Source organism: Trachypithecus francoisi, unplaced genomic scaffold, assembly GCF_009764315.1.
Source record: "Trachypithecus francoisi isolate TF-2019V2 unplaced genomic scaffold, Tfra_2.0 Lachesis_group17, whole genome shotgun sequence".
Taxonomy (NCBI): Eukaryota; Metazoa; Chordata; class Mammalia; order Primates; family Cercopithecidae; genus Trachypithecus; species Trachypithecus francoisi.
Window position 1 is genome coordinate 12570175 of NW_022681462.1, and position 17593 is coordinate 12587767.

The following is a 17593-nucleotide window of genomic DNA, read 5'->3' on the forward strand; positions in this document are numbered from 1 at the left end:
ATAAACTGTCTACATTCATTTTGCCTCAGATTCTTTAGGTCAACGTTTTGTTTCCATCTCTTGGCTATTGCAAATAATTCTGCTATGAACATGGATGTACATTCAAGTCCGTGCTTTTAATTCTTTTGGATATATACCTAGAAGTAGAATTGCTGGATCCTAACAGTAATTCTGTCTAATTTTTTGAGGACCACCATGCTCTTTTCCATGGTAGCTGGACCATTTGACATTCCCACCAACAATGCTCAAGGATTCCAACTTCTCTGCATCCTTGCCATCCTAGTGGGTATGATGTGGTATCATCTGCTGCTGTTGAATGGTAAGTACCTAAGAGAAAAAGCAGCCCCCAATGTGAGGCTCACCTCCCTGGGCTTCCCTTCTCCCTGGGATCTTGGCCCATCAAGTCCTCATTGCCTTTGGTAGTTCCCTAGTACATTCACACCTATTTCAAGAACACTTTGTCCAGTTTAGAGTTGTACTCACTAGGAGTTTGGTTGAAACAAGCCATTGCTACCCCTTCCACACCTTCTGGAAAACAAATTAACGCTCTAACTCCTTGCATCATGGGGTTCTAAGAAACCTGTAAGGTCATTTTCTTGTGTGTGTGGTTTTTTGGTTGTTGTTGTTGCTTGTTGTTTGTTTTACATAGAGATGGGTCTGTTTCCCAGGCTGGTCTCAAACTCCTGGGCTCCAGTGATTCTCCTGCCTTGGTCTCCCAAAGTGCTGGGATTACAGGCATGAGCCACCATGCCTGGCCCTATATGGTCATTTATATGTGGTAATCATTAATGCTTTTGCCAAATATCCATTTTAGTTTTAACCCCTTCTGGGCATATGTCAGGATTGTATTTCTTGGTGTCCTTGTGATAGGGTAGAGCCACAAAGCGAGTCCTGGCCGGTGATTTTCTTTGACAGATGATGCTGGAGCAGCAGTGTAACTGAAATGTGTGCCAGTTGCTCACTACCTGCAGGGTCCAATTCACAAGAGTGAGGTCCGGTCTAAAGAAAGTGACTTTATTCCAATGTTTAGCTTAGGGGAAGTACAGGCTCCTGCCTTAAAGGGTACTGCTTCACTTTTGGGGCAGAAAGCAGGGAATTTTAAAGGGGATTTGGCATGAATGGCATGCATGGGAGGGAATGAGCAGGTGCAGGGTCTATGTGACTCACTTTGGTGCCTTATGTACCAGGTGGTCAAGCTGCTGCCACTGCAAGTTGTAAAGGGGCCATTGCCTCAAGATCCCCTCCGGGTAGGAGACAGTTCCCTCGCGGGCGTACTTTAGGTTGTAAATTGACTGTTGTCTCTCAGATGATCTCTTGATGGAAGAGAGCTCCCACTCTGGAGCTTCTAAGTCAGCACACAGGTAAGCTTGCTGTGAAGGGAGTGTCTTCAGGTCTGTGTCCTTCTGCACCCTCAGGGAAATCCATTTACCTTTTGTAGCTCCTGGAGGCTGCCACATTCCCTGGCTCATAGTCCCTTCCTTCTTCAAAGCCAGCCATGGCTGGTTGAGCCTTCCTCATATCACATCACCCTGACACCCACTCTTGTTAACAAAAGACCATGAGGTCCACAGAGAAAGGAAAGGAGAAGACTTTATTTTCAGAGGGAGAAGCAATCGTGGATTGAGGAACACAGCTTCCAGGGACAACGGAAGGTACATGCCCTGCAGAAGGAAGGGGGAGCTTGTGTATGTGTCTTACAGGGCCAGCCTTAAATGCATATTGAGCAGGGTTGGGGACATTCTATGAATATTCATGAGGGATGGCTGGCACATACACAGTGGGTAAACGTCTCTAACATACATTCTGTTCACTTTGGGATGGGGTTTTAGGCATTAAAATGAGGTAGAATTTGGCTCTTGATCTCAAAAGGTAAACTGTAGGGCACAAAGACAGTTTGTGCACAGTCTCTATAAGCTAAATGGCTACAACTGGCTTGAGGTCTGCAGCCATTTGTCAATAAAGAAAGTTTGTAAGACCAGTCCTCTGTCAAATCAGAGTTGTGATGGGGAGGGTGGGGAGACTGGGGACTGGGTATGCAGGAGGCGGGTGGGGGGGTTGGGTCGGCTAGAATCTTGGGGTCATTTGGGAAATTTTCCAGCTGTAGTTGTTTGGGCAATGCTTTTCAGGAGCTGGTTTCTGCTTAATTACAGGAAATAAACCTTATGGCCGTTATCGACACTGGGATTTGTGACTAATCCCCCATCCTGCTGGCCATGAGATTCTGTTTTTGGTGTGTCTCATTTTAGCCACAAGGAGTCTACTTTGTCTGTTTGTTGGGGGTATATTGTAACACTCTTTTGCCTCCCTCTTCCACATTTAAGGATCTGTTAGGAATGCAAAATGCTCATTCCCTGGTGCCATAAAGAAATAGCACTTGAACATAAATTTAATTCTCTCAGCAAGGCAATTTTTACTTTCTGCAGAAAGGGTACACTCGCCAGCCATCTTGCCATGAGATTACACCGAACAAAGGAAAAGCAGACATATTTATCCCTTATGCATTTGGGTCATCCTTACTGCTGTGTCCTGCATCCATTGGCTGGAGCCAAACCTCATAGTCTAAACTGTTACCTGATTTGCTAACAACCTAAAACTTTCTTAAATAGGTAAAGGCAAGGGAGAACAAAGGAAAGGAGGAAGTTGCTTACAAAAGATTTAAAGAAGCAATAACATTTCCAAATAAGGCAGGGGCATAGACTGTGAGCTGGAATGTGCCTGTGAGCATGTCCAACAGCTATATGGGATATATAACTTAACAAAGAGCTATTAGCACAAATCAAGGAGGTTTAAAGAAAGTTAGTCTTTAAAATAAACTATTCTTTCTTTTTTTTTTTTGAGACAGAGTCTCGCTCTGTTGCCCAGGTTGGAGTGCAGGTGATGCGATCTCAGCTCACTGCAAGCTCCACCTCCCAGGTTCACGCCATTCTCCTGCCTCAGCCTCCTGAGTAGCTGGGACTACAGGCGCCCGCCACTACAGGCGCCCGCCACTACGCCCTGCTAATTTTTTGTATATATATATATTTTTTTTTGGTAGAGACGGGGGTTTCACTGTGTTGGCCAGGATGGTCTTGATCACCTGACCTCGTGATCCGCCCACCTCGGCCTCCCAAAGTGCTGGGATTACAGACGTGAGCCGCTGCGCCTGGCCTGAAAGAAACTATTATTTCTAACACTTATGATTTATTTTTTAACAAGAAGGGAAACTTTGAAGAGGAAACTTTTTACTTTCTACAGATCTTATGATTACATTGGGCCCACCTGCATAATCTAGGGTGCCCTTTCTATTTTAAGGTCAGGGGATTGGCAACCTTAATTCCCCTTTGCTATGTACTGTAACATATTTTCAGGTTTTGAGGATTAGGACTTGGGCATCTTTGGGGGCCCATTATTCTACCTACCAGGGTCACTCAGCTTGGCCTGTGGTAGGAGATGGTGGTAATAACGATGATAGTAGTGGTGGTGAGGCTCATAGTCCTGATGAGTCTTGCTTGAAGCTATAGGCTAGTACCTTCCTGATTTTTATATAGTGGGTGTCCTACATTTTCCAACCTTCCAGAATTACCCTTTACTTAATTAATCAAAGAAAAGAACATGTTCTGCAGCCAGAGGAATTCTAGCCCCTTTCCAAATTGTCAAGAATTCCTGGAAGCACATCCACCCTCACAGTCACCGGTCTCCTCCCGCTTTGCTGCTCCCAGCTTCTCCTGGATCTTTCTGGCTCCTCCATCATAGGCTCTGCACACCTTCCACTGAAGTTTTTCCTCCCAAACAGGGACGCTCCCATCATTCTGGAGACAAGGCTACCTGGAGAGAACCAGGTTAGAAGGTTTGATTAACTCCACCGAAGGCCTGAAGATCCTTGTAAGGACTTTAAAGTACAGGAGGGGAGAACTTCTTGAATCTTTGGTCACACCAGTGTCAAGGGAGGCCTTTAAAGTCTTCCTCCTTGAGCCAAGCTTAAATTCTCTTCTCTGAAGCCCCAGGCCTCAAATTGCTCCTTCTAGAACCACCACCAAAGGAAACAGAAACCCTTAAATATTGACTTTATTATGCAGAGCATTATAGCCCCTTTGGTCTCCAAGAGCTTGCTTCAGCCTGATCTCAGGGACTTACCTTTGCATAACCAGAGGGCCCATTAAGATGTTTTTCCCAAACAAAAGATACATTCTTTACCAAGATGAATTCTTCTCCCACTCTTGGAATGCACAAATGCTGCAGTTGAAAAGTACAACAAAGCAAAAACAGCTCCCTTTATTTCTACTTCCATTATTTACCACAGAAACAAGTAGTGTTAGTATGTGTGTTGTGGTGCAAAAGACTTAAATTTTATATCACAACAGGCATACCAGTTGTATTAGTCCATGTTCATGCTGCTAACAGAGACATACGGGAGACTGGGCAATTTACAAAAGAAAGAGGTTTAATAGCTGCACAGTTCCATTTGGCTAGGCAGGCCTCACAATCATGGCGGAAGGCAAGGTGAAGCAAGTCGCATCTTCCATGGATAGCAACAGGCCAAGAGAAAGAGCTTATGCAGGGAAATTCCTCCTTGCTAAGCCAACAGATCTCGTGAGACTTATTCACCATCATGAAAATAGCATGGGAAAGACCTGCCTCCATGATTCAGTTACCTCCCATGGGGTCCCTCCCATGACACGTGGAAATTAAAGATGAGGTTTGGGTGGGGACCAGCCAAACCATATCACCCATGTGCACACATGACTTAAATAAAAGAGAAAATACCTATTTCTATTATTTGGGATACACACCTTGATAGTTTCCATTCTGTTCAAATTTTATTTTATTTTATTTATTTATTTTTTTTTGAGACGGAGTCTTGCTCTGCCACCCAGACTGGAGTGCAGTGGCCGGATCTCAGCTCACTGCAAGCTCCGCCTCCCGGGTTTACACCATTCTCCTGCCTCAGCCTCCCGAGTAGCTGGGACTACAGGCGCCCGCCTCGTCGCCCGGCTAGTTTTTTGTATTTTTAAGTAGAGACGGGGTTTCACCGTATTAGCCAGGATGGTCTCGATCTCCTGACCTCGTGATTCGCCCGTCTCGGCCTCCCAAAGTGCTGGGATTACAGGCTTGAGCCACCGCGCCCGGCCTCTGTTCAAATTTTAAAATGCTGAACATGATTCACGTAGGAGAACAAAATATGCCACCCCAAAATATGACCATAGGAGACCAGATTATGCCACTGTAGGGGACTGAAAATGACTTCCTTCCACCCTTCTAGGTCCCTTGGCTGGGCTATGAATTAAATTGGCATAAGACAGATTAACAGGAGAAAAATCATATTTAATTATGAACATACACACAGAGTCCCACAAAATATGACTCAATAAAGACTGATGATTGGAGCTTATATGGCATCCTGAGCTACAGAAGGGAACGGAGGCTTGCAGCTTCTGCGGGTGTGGTGGCCACACAAGTTATGAGAGAACGAGGGGAGGAAATGTATGGTAAATAAAGGTCTTCTTGTTATGCAGATAAAAGTCTCCCAGGTTGGCCAGGCAGCAGCTCACTCCTGTAATCCCAGCACTTTGGGATGCCAAGGTGGGCAGATCACCTGAGGTCAGGAGTTTGAGAGCCTGGCCAACGTGGTGAAACCCTGCCTCTACTAAAAATAAAAAAATTAGCCAGGTGTGGTGGCATGTGCCTGTAGTCCCAGCTACTTGGGAGGCTGAGGCAGGAGCATCTCATGAACCCAGGAGGCAGAGGTTGCAGTGAGCCGAGATCACACCCCTGCACTCCAGCCTGGGCAACAGAGTGAAACTCTGTCTCAAAAAAAAAAAAAAAAGTCTCCCGGGTAACAAAAGTTGGCTGGAGCAACCCTCAGGAGAGTAGGTGGTTTCTGTCTGGATGTGACATCCAGGCTCTCTTATGTGATCCCAGTTAATCTTCCCTGATGGATGAGATTCCTGGGGAAGAGAATTCCTGGGATTCAGGACCATTTGAGTTCCCTTTGGAGGATGGTCTTTAGGTAAGGGGAGCTCAGAGAAAGCCTCTGCCTGTTTCTCTCTTCCTCTGTTCCCCATGTACCCTCAGTTCAATATAATCAGTACACCAAAGCATCATATTCTGGGAATGGCACTCCTTGAACTCCCTCACCCCTCCCAAATATGCCATTTTGGCATAAGGATTATTTGAGCTTGAGCCTTTTTTTTTCTTTTTCTTTTCTCTTTTTTTTTTTTTTTTTGAGACGGAGTCTGGCTCTGTCGCCCAGGCTGGAGCGCAGTGGCCAGATCTTAGCTCACTGCAAACTCCGCCTCCCAGGTTCACGCCATTCTCCTGCCTCAGCCTCCCGAGTAGCTGGGATTACAGGCGCCCGCCACCTCACCCAGCTAGTTTTTTGTATTTTTTAGTAGAGACAGGGTTTCACCGTGTTAGCCAGCATGGTCTCGATCTCCTGACCTCGTGATCCACCCGTCTCGGCCTCCCAAAGTGCTGGGATTACAGGCTTGAGCCACCACGCCCGGCCTTTTTTTTTCCCTTGAGAGGATCTTGCTCTGTCACCCAGGCTGGAGTGCAGTGATGTGATCATAGCTCAGTGCAGCATCAAATTCCTGGGCTCAAGTGATCCTCCTGCCTCAGCCTTCGGAGTAGCTGGGAATACAAGTGCGTGCTACTGCATGTTTCTTCTATTTTTCTGTAGAGATGAGTCCTTGTTATGTCGCCCAGGTTGATCTCACACTCTTTAATTCAAGCGATCCTCTTGCCTTGGCCTCCCAAAGTGCTGGGATCACAGGTGTCGGCCACCATGCCTAGCTCTAAGCTGATTATTTTGAGGAACAGCAGACATAGGAGAGGCCCCATAACCAGTATAAGTTGCCCTTTCATTAGGGAAATTTACATTTCTAAAGTAACTCTCCATTTGTAAGAATGTCTCCCTCTCTGCACCAGGAAGAAAAAGAAGACTAAATCACAAGACTTTTATCAGTGGAGAAGGCACTGCCTTAAATCTGCACAGCAAACCTTACCCTTGTTTACTGTACTTTTCCTGGTCACCTTCCCATAACTTACCTTGCCCACACCCTTCCACTTTTGTTAGCTATAGTGTATTTAAACTCAAGCTTTAGCCACCTCTTTGAGTTACTCTTCCCCTAGTTTCTCCCATTTGTATATAAGATCTGCATATTAATAAACTTCTGTTTGCCTTTCTCTTGTTAATATATCTTTTGTAACAGGCGCTTGAGCTGAGAACATAGAAGAGTAGAGGGAAACATTTTGTTCTTCCCTTACACTCACTAAATATTTTTCATGACCTACTGATAGCTCATAACCTGCACATTTAAAATTATTGCACTAAGTAGAATACCCTTTTATCTCCCCTCCCAGGGCTAAGTATTTGTGTAATGCTTTAGTGTCTACAAAGCATGTTTTAAAGCATACATTATCCTATTTAATCCTTGCACAGCCCCAAAATGGAAATAACTTTCCTTTTATAAATGGGGGGAAACGAGGTCTAAAATGTTGGAGCAGCTTGTCAAAGTCATGCACCCAGAAATGCAGTTTGGATACAAATCTCTGAATCGAAATCCAGGGCTCTTTCACCAAAACCAGACTCCTAGTCCCACTTTATCAATACCTTCAACTCTTTTTTTTTTTTTTTTTTTTTTTTTTGAGACGGAGTCTCGCTCTGCCGCCCAGGCTGGAGTGCTGTGGCCAGATCTCAGCTCACTGCAAGCTCCGCCTCCCGGGTTCACGCCATTCTCCTGTCGCAGCCTCCCGAGTAGCTGGGATTATAGGCGCCCGCCACCTCGCCCGGCTAATTTTTTTGTATTTTTTAGTAGAGACGGTGTTTCACCGTGTTAGCCAGGATGGTCTCGATCTCCTGACCTCGTGATCCGCCCGTCTCGGCCTCCCAAAGTGCTGGGATTACAGGCTTGAGCCACCGCGCCCGGCCAATACCTTCAACTCTTATGGTTTAGGTTAAACTAGACAAAGTAAGCTCTTTTTGCGTAAACTAGATTCTTAGTGCTCACAAAACCTCAGCACTCTTTGTGAGCCTGGAGTTGGCGTACCTGTCCTGCCTTCCCTTCCCTTAGCCCAGGTGGTCTGGCAGAGCTGGGAAGGTCTTTGCAGAGTATAAGGTGTGCCTCTGGCTCCCCAGGGCAAGAGGCCTCTGCACCCACCTGGGACTTCACTATGGCTGGCCTTGGGTTTGAGCCCTTTGAACACAGCAGGGGGACACAGTCCCTGTCCTGGGCTGGGAGTAGTTCATTCAGACTGCTGTAACAAAATACCATAAACTGGGCAGCTTATAAACAACAGAAATGTATTTCTCATAGTTGTAGAGGCTGGGAAATCCCAAGATGAAGGTTCTGGCAGATTCAGTGTCTGGTGAAGGTCTACTTCCCGGTTCATAGATGGCGCTGTCTCGCTGTGTCCTCACTTGGTAGAAGGAGTGTTGATGAAAAGAGTCCAACTCTGTAAAATACTTGAAGAGATTTATTCTGAGCTAAATATAAATGACCCATGGCCCATGACACAGCCCTCAGGAGGTCCTGAGAACATGCGCCCAAGGTAGTCAGGGCACAGCTTGGTTTTATACATTTTAGAAAAACATTAGTGTATTAGTCCTTTTTCATACTGCTATGAAGAACTGCTTGAGACCAGGTAATTTATAAAGGAAAGAGGTTTAATTGACTCACAGTTCAGCATGGCTGGGGAGGCCTCAGGAAACTTACAATCATGGCAGAAGGTGAAGCAAGGCACCTTCTTCACAAGGCGGCAGGAAGAAGTGTTGAGTGAAGGGGGAAGAGCCCCTTATAAAACCATCAGATCTCATGAGAACTTACTCACTATCACAAGAACAGCATGGGGGGAACTAGCCCCATGATTCAATTACCTCCACCTGGTTTCTCCCTTGACATGTGGGGATTATGGGGAATACAATTCAAGATGAAATTTAGGTGGGGACACAGAGCCTAACCATATCAATGAGGCATCAATCAAATACATGTAAGATGTACATTGGTTTGGTCCAGAAAGGTAGAACAACAGGAAGGGCTGGGGGGCTTCCAGGTCATAGGTAGATTCAAAAATTTTTCTGGTTGGCAATTGGTTGAAAGAGTTAAGTTATTGTCTAAAGACTTAGGAATGCCTGGGATAAGATAAGGGGTCGTAGAGACCAAGGTTTTATCATGCAGGTAAAGCCTCCAGGTAGCGGGCTTTAGAGAGAATAGATTGTAAATGTTTCTTATCAGGCTTAAAGAGTCGTTCTATCAGTAATTCCAAAAGGGAGGAGGGCATAGGGAGGCAGTCTGACCCCTCCTTCCCATGATGGCCTGAACTACTTTTTCAGGTTAGCTTTGGAATGCCTTTGCCAAGAGGAGGGGTCTATGCAGATGGTGCGGGGCTTAGAATTTTATTTTTGGTTTGCAGGAGCAAGGCAACTCCCTGGGCCTCTTCTACAATGGCCCTAATCCCACTCATGAGGGCACAGCTCTCACAACCTAATCACCCCCCAAAGGCCCCCCAACCCACTTCCTAACACCATTTCCTTGGGGGTTAGGATTTGAACACAGGAATTTTGGGGGAACACAAACATTCAGACCTTGGCACTCAGGAAGCTGGGAAATGACACCAGGTATTGGAGAGGGAAAAATGGCTTTCCTCTACCCTTCTAGTTCATTGGCTAGGCTAGTAATTACATTGACATTAGACAGATTAACAGGGGGAAAAACATGTTTAATTACATGCATACACATGGGAGACCAACAAAAATAGGAGAGCCACAGAAGGGCCAAATGATTGGAGCTTATATAGCATCCTGAGCTACAGAAAGGAACAGGGGCTTGGGGCTTCTGGGGGTTACCTTACACAGATAAAAAACCTCTCAGGTAATAAAGCTTGTCTAAGCAGCTTTCTTCCTGACACAGATACTTTTACTAAGGTAGACTTCCTTTATAGATGTAGTTTTTTTTTTTTTTTTAATAAAAAGAAAGCTTTTCAGAGCTACCCCTCTGTGTGCAGTTTCTCAGAATAACCAGCTCAACATATACCAATGAAGTATATTTTGGGGTGGCATATTTGGTTCTCCTACAGTAATATTTTGGGGTGGTGTGTCCTGAGTGCCAACTCAGAAAGATAAATCATGGCGTCTGAGGACAGGTGAGCCAGCCTGAGGATGAGTGGCTTTCAGTGGGGGCCAGGGGAAGGTCAACTGAATGAGCTGAGGATAGGGATGGGGTATCACATATCCAGGAAATGCTGAGCACCCTGGGGGAAGGAAAGAAAACCTGGGGATTAGAAAGCATGTCTACCAGGTGGAGCATGGTGGCTCAAGCCTATAATCCCAGCACTTTGAGAGGCCGAGGCAAGTGGATCACCTGAGGCCAGGAGTTCGAGACCAGCCTTGCCAACACGGTGAAACCCCATCTCTACTAAAAATACAAAAAAATTAGCTGGGGGTGTTGGTGCGCACCTGTAATCCCAGCTACTTGGGACGCTGAGGCAGAATAATCTCTTGAACTCAGGAGGCAGAGGTTGTAGTGAGCTAAGATCATGCCACTGCACTCCAGTCTGGGTGACAGAGCAAGACTCTGGTGAAGAAGAACTTTTTCAGATGGGCTGCCAGGCTCTGCAAGCCGGTGAAGTGACCCCTCAGCTTAGAGAAAAGCTCATCAGAGCCGAGAAAGCACTCTTTCTATATCCCCAGGATCCAGCCCTAGGTACCCGGGATAGCATTTTCTTCCCACCCGGAGAAGCCAGGGTTCCACAGGACTGAGCCTCTGTCCGGCACTAGCAGCTGGTGGGAGTTGATGATTACCCATACTTCATTCAACCGGAGACACCATCCACTGTAAGCTGCGCTGTCATTTTATGTACCATCATGCAAGAAAAAAAAATGCCAAATATGGAGACACCACTTAAAAGCTGGGATGCTGTAAGAAAATAAGTCTTCCCGCGGGAGTGGCAGGCTGGAAATGCGTACGTCTCAATCTTGACACTGTGGAGGGAGGAACAATTGTCTCCTGAGAATTTGAACCACGAGCCTGTGCTCATGCAGATTTGAGGTCTGACTTCATACTGTCAGTGTGGTCTGAAAAAGTGAAGCTGAAAATTAATTTAAGGTGGTCTCAGGTTGGTGGTGATCTGGAAGTGACTGGCAGCTGTGCGTCATTTCAGGGAGAACTCAGCTTTGCATTGCAGGACGCCACTGATTTTAAAACATATCCTGGTTTCAGTGATGTTAAATATGAAGAAATGTGTTGCTTAAAATTAATGATGAAGGGGGACGGGCATGGTGTCTCACACCTGTAATCCCAGCCCTTTAGGAGGCTGAGGTGGGTGGATCATGAGGTCAAGAGATTGAGACTATCCTGGCCAACATGGTGAAACCCCATCTCTACTAAAAATACAAAAATTAGCCGGGTGTGGTGGCATGTGCCTGTAGTTCCAGCTACTGGGGAGGCTGAGGCAGGAGAATCACTTGAATCCAGGAGGCAGAGGCTGCAGTGAGCCGAGATTGTGCCATTGCACTCCAGTCTGGCAACAGAGCGAGACTCCATCTCAAAAAAATTAATGATGTATGGGCATGAAACAGATGTGACGTTGGCTGAGCTGATTACTAACTTTTCCAGGTTTGTCTGGAACTTTCCTGGTTTTAGCTCTAAAAGCCATGCTTCCTATAAAATCCCTCAGTCCCAGACAAACCACAAAGGTTGATCACCCCACCCATCTGATTGTCTTTTGGAGTTATCTCCTCTGGCCTTGGGGGCCTTGTTTTATACAGGGGTGGGATGATTGTACCCGGGCAGGGACACCTGACCTGAGGGAAGATAGGGGAATATGGAAATTTAAACTCGGGATTTTGAAGAAATGAGAACATTTTCTGAGAACGGTAGGCCTGGCCTAGTTATTCAGTTTCTCTTGGGTTCCTGTGCATTGAAATAATTTCAATAAATTCTCCCTTTTATTTATGTGCTCTTTGAGGGGTGGGGTAGTTAATTTCAGTATATCTTTGGCCTTTATAGCGAATGGGGCCCTGACTGAGGGAGGGAGGCAGCCCTGAAAGGCTTTCTAGAGGCTCCAAGACTGTCCTAGGCATGAGGCTTGCCACTTGGAAAGCTTCCAAGAGAAACCAGCGATGCCTGTCAGCGGGTCTGTGTGTGCAGGGGATGGGCTCTCCTTAGACAGATTTGTCTAAATGAAGCAGAAATACCATGAGCTCCATCCAACACTGTTGTTATTCTCACAACTCTGTAATTAGCAGAATGATGTGAATTATTCCCTAAACAAAGGCCAAGAGAATAGTTTATCCGTCTCTGTTTTACTTGTGTACTAAATAACTGTACTTGAAGTCATGTTTGTTTCCAAGCTCCTTATCACGTGTTTTCCTTTTTCTCTTCCCTGCCTCCTATACCAGTAAACTTCTTGAGGGAAGAGTAAGGTCCTCCTGCTCATACCTGCCCCTCCCAGGACCCAGCATAGCTGCTTGTTTTCCTTTAAGCTCCTCGAGGACAGGGAGTGGGTGGGTCTCTGTGTGTTCCTAACGCCGAGCAACATGGTGACACCTAATAAGTTCTCAGTGAGTGAGTGCTGAACTGAGCTGCCGCTTGCAGACTCACCAATAAATACCCGAGCCAAGGACAATGGATTTCCTCATCCATTCATTCACTGAGTGGTTAACGAATTTGTATTATATGTCTCCATGCAGCTTACATGCTAGTGAAAGGCAGACAAAAACCTAGTAAACAGACAAATGAAGTCAGAATAAGGGATGATAAATGCTGTGGGAAACAAAAAGGAGAAAGAGGCCCAGGTGAGATAGAATAGCCAGGGAAGAACCCCTCTGAGGAGGTGACGGCTGTGAGAAAGGAAACACTTTCTCCCCACTCTCTTAGGTTCAGTGTTGGAGGCCTGTGAATTAAACTAACAAAAGACAGATGGGCAAAACAAAAACAGAATTTTTATTCACATACATACATGGTAATTCACAGAAAAATGTGGCTCAAAGAGGTGAATAGAATTGGGGGCTTGAATTGGGGGCTTATATATCTTTTTCACAGGCTCTCAGATGAAAGACCTTTGTCTTTTGGTGGTCGCTCTGACATTTTATGACACAATATACACTCTTAATAGGAGGAGGGGATGGAGAGAAAGGGGACTGGAAAACCAACGACTTTTAGAAAAGATAAATGGGCCCTTAGGTAAATAGATATGAGGGAGATATGATAGTTTTGTGATCATGTATATTTAGGAGATACACGTATATTTCACTCTTGTTGCCCAGGCTGGAGTACAATGGCACGATCTCGGCTCACTGCAACCTCCGCCTCCCAGGTTCAAGCGATTCTCCTACCTCAGCCTCCCTAGTAGCTGGGATTACAGGCACCTGCCACCATGGCCAGCTAATTTTGTATTTTTGGTAGAGATGGGGTTTCTCCATGTTGGTCAGGCTGGTCTCGAATTCCCGACCTCAGGTGATCCGCCCACCTTGGCCTCCCAAAGTGCTGGGATTACAGGCATGAGCCAAAGTGCCTGGCCTAGGAGAGTTTTTATAGCCTTGTGGCTTCTTCTCTCTGGTGAAGGCAGTCACTCTTCCCAGGTTGGGAAACCTCTGGGAAGGGGATCTGTGATGGTTGCATTCTTTTGGGAGGCTCTGCTTTTAGGCACATAAGAGAAGTTTAGGAAAAAAACTCTCTTCACCATTGTATGTTCTGGATCTTTTTGCTAGAAAGTTAGTTTCGTTTTTTTTTTTTTTGAAACGGAATCTTGCTGTGTCACCCGGGTTGGAGTGCAATGGCTTGTGGATCTCCTTTTGCAGCTTTCTCTGTATTCATTGTTATGGACTGAATTGTGTCCCTCCAGATTCATACGGCGAAGCCCTAACCCCCGGTGTAACTGTATTTGGAGGCAGGGCCTACAAGGAGCTAATTAAGATTAAGTGAGGTCACAAGGGTGCAACCGAAAGCCAAAAGGACCGATGTCCTTATAAGAAGAGAAAGAGACACGAGAGGGCCCCCTTCTCTCCTGAGCAAGCACAAAGAAGGGGCCATATGAGGACACAGGAGAAGGCAGCTGTCCACAGGACAGGAAGAAAGGCCTCACCAGAAAGCAGCCCTGACGTTTTGATCTTGGACTTCTGGCCTCCAGAACTGAGAAAATAAATCTCTGTTGTTGAAGCCACCCAGTCTGTGGTATTTTGTGATGGCAGCCCTAGCCAACTAATAGACGTATTAGTATACACAAAGATCCGTGCACAGGGAGAGTGTGTTTTATTTGATGTTTATTTGAGCAAAAATGGGATTGGGCTATACTCTCTTTCCTCTGAAACTAGCTTTAGTCATTAACACTATTAAATGGCCTTCTGGCTTCTTGCTGACGCCCCACATCCAGTTCCATTAGGACATCCTGCAGGCTCCACTTTCAAAATCCATCCGGAATCAGACCACGTCTCCCCACCTCATGACTTCCACTTGGTGCAAGCCCAATCCTGTCTCTCTCACTTAGATTACTACAGCAGCCTCTACACCCCTCTCTGCTCCAATCTTGTCCCTTCAGTCCGTTCCCCTCACAGCAGCCAGAGGGACCTCTTGAAATCTGTCAGATCACGTTGCTCCTCAGCTTAGAAATCTTAGCTGGCTTTCCATTCTACTCAGAGTAAAAACCAGTCTTAGCCAGGTGGGGGGAGTGCACACATTGTCTCAGTTACTCAGGAGGCTGAGGCAGGAGGACTGCTTGAATCCAGGAGTTCAAATCCAGCCTGAGCAACATAGTGAGACCCCATCAATAAAAAACCAAAAAAACCAAAACCAAAGTCTTCACCAGGAGCTGCCAGGCCCTACATGGTCTGCACCATGTGTATACATCCCCCGCCCCAACACACCCCTGCTCTCCTTTCTGACCTTCCCTCCCATCCCCGTCTCCTGCTACCCTGGCCTCCTTGATGCTACTAGATCACACTAAGCACATTCCCAAATCAGGGCCTTGGCACTCAGGATGGAATGCTCGTCCTCCTGACGGCCACAACGTTCCTTCCCTCACTTCCTTCCAGGCTCCATCACCCAACTCACCGCCATTATTCTTTATAGCATTTCTCACCAACTGATACTATATACTTATTTATTTGTTTATGGCCTGTCTTCCTCTACTAACATGTGAAATGCATGAGCAAAAAACCTTGTCTTGTTCCCTGCTGTATCCCTAGCACTTAGAACAGCACTAGGTTCATAGATGATGCTCAGTGAATGTTCAATAAAGAAATCTCTCCAAGTCACTAAACATAAATATTATAACCTTTTCAATGGTTGTATAACATGTGCTAATACGAATAGATCACAATTCACGAAACCATCCCGTTAATGATGTATATGTTGTTTTTCACTTTTTTCCTATATTAAGTGATGTTTGTGACAAACATTTTTGCATAGCTACCCTTCTCTATTAGTTCTTTTGTTTCTATAGGATATTTTCTCTAAAGTTGGATTGATGTATCAAGAGATAGGCAGCGGCTGGGCGTGGTGTCTCACGCCTGTAATCCCAGCACTTTGGGGGGCCTAGGTGGGCAGATCATGAAGTCAGGAGTTCGAGACCAGCCTGACTAACATGGCGAAACCCCGTCTCTACTAAAAATACAAAAATTAGCCGGGCGTGGTGGCGTGCGCCTGTAATCCCAGCTACTCAGGAGGGTGAGGCAGGAGAATCTCTTGAACCCAGGAAGCGGAGGTTGTGGTGAGCTGAGATCACGCTACTGGACTCCAGCTTGGTGACAGAGTGAGACTCCGTCTCAAAAAAAAGAGAGAGAGAGAGAGATAAACATCAAGTTTCAATAGCCATCAGTGCTTTTCCTCAGTCACTATTCATAGACAAATCCCCGTGCAAGGCCTCAATCATTTCTGCGAACCTGGGGCCAGTGCAATATTGTCCTTAGACCAGGCAAGAGGACCTCTACTCTTTGGAGGGCCTTGCATATCACAAACACAAAAATTAAATTTACTGAAGACCACACAGGAGCTTTTGTCACCTGGAATCCTGGACATATCACTGGCACAGTGTGACCTGTGATTGTGAGCACCGATGCGTGAGATGAACACCCTCACTCTCCACATTTCCCTCCTGTGTTCTTAAAACAAGCCTGCTGAGCCCAAACACTGTGAAGGTCTACAGGTTGTGCCCCTGGTGACACTGGAGACAGACACTGCTTTGGAGGGAGAAGGAATGAAATTGGCTCATATGTGTGTCCCTTCTCTCAGCATGAATTCAAGAGGTCCTGGCATAACCAAATATTATTTCTCAATAGTGCCAAGGGCCTATTTTCTTTTAATTTGTCCTAATTCATGATTCTGGAGGCATTCAAGAATTAGCTTAGTGTTCACAGGAGTCGCACGTGGTGGCTGTGTCAGTTATCTATTCCTGCATAACAAACCACACCAAAACCGGGTGGCTTAAAACGACAACAATTTATTTACTTGTAATTCTAGGTTGGGCTCAGCTGGGCAATTTTTCTGCTGATCTCCTTTGGGGTCACTTATACAGCTGCAGTCAGCCAGCGGCTCAGCTGCCACTGGATGTTCCCAGATGGCTTTGTTTATGTGCTTGATATTTATGCTGGCTGTTGGCTGGGGCGCCCTAGTTCTCCTTCAGATGGTCTTTCCTCCTTTAGGAAAGGACGGGGCATTTTGACATCATGGCAGAAATGTGTAATGTTATTAAGGCCTAGCTGTGGGAGTTGCACCATGTTACTTCTGTCTCAGTCTATGGAGCAGATGAAGCCTTAAGGGGTGCCCAGATCCAAGGGTTGGAAGGATATAGACTCTATGTCTCCATGAGAGACGTGGCAAAAATTATATTGCAAAGGGGCTAGATGCAGGGAGGTAAGACGTGTTGGGGACCGTTATGTAACAATATACCACAGTGCCTGAGGAACATTTTGCCAGGCTGAAGAATTGATATTTTTCAGCCAGGCACAGTGGCTCACACCTGTAATTCTAGCACTTTGGGAAGCCAAGGCAGGTGAATCGCTTGAGCTCAGGAGTTCAAGACCAGCCTGGGCAACAGGGTGAAACCCTGTCTCTACCAAAAATACAAAAAATTAGCCGGGTGTGATGGTGCACACCTGTGGTCCCAGCTACTTGGGAGCCTGAGGTGGGAGAATCACTTGAGCCTGGTAAGTGGAGAGCCATGATCACACCACTGTACTCCAGCCTGAGTGACAGAGTGAGACCTTGTCTTAAAAAAAAAAAAAAAGAATTCATATTTGTCTTACATTTATATACATGTAGTTGTAGGATATTTGAAGCATGATACAGATTCTTTGCTTTGCTTATTAACCAGACATTAAAACCCAGAATTGTGAAGTTTTATTTATTTAGTTATGTATTTGTTTGTTTATTTTAAGATAGAGCCTCTCTCTGTCACCAGTCTGGAGTACAGTGGCACGATCTTGGCTCACTGCAACCTCCACCTCCCTGGTTCAGGTGATTCTCCTGCCTCAGCCTCCCAAGAAGCTGGAACTACAGGCACACACCACAATGCCCAGCGAATTTTTGTATTTTTAGTGGAGATGGGTTTTCACCATGTTGCCCAGGATGGTCTCAATCTCTTGACCTCGTGATCCACCCGCCTTGGCCTCCCAAAGTGC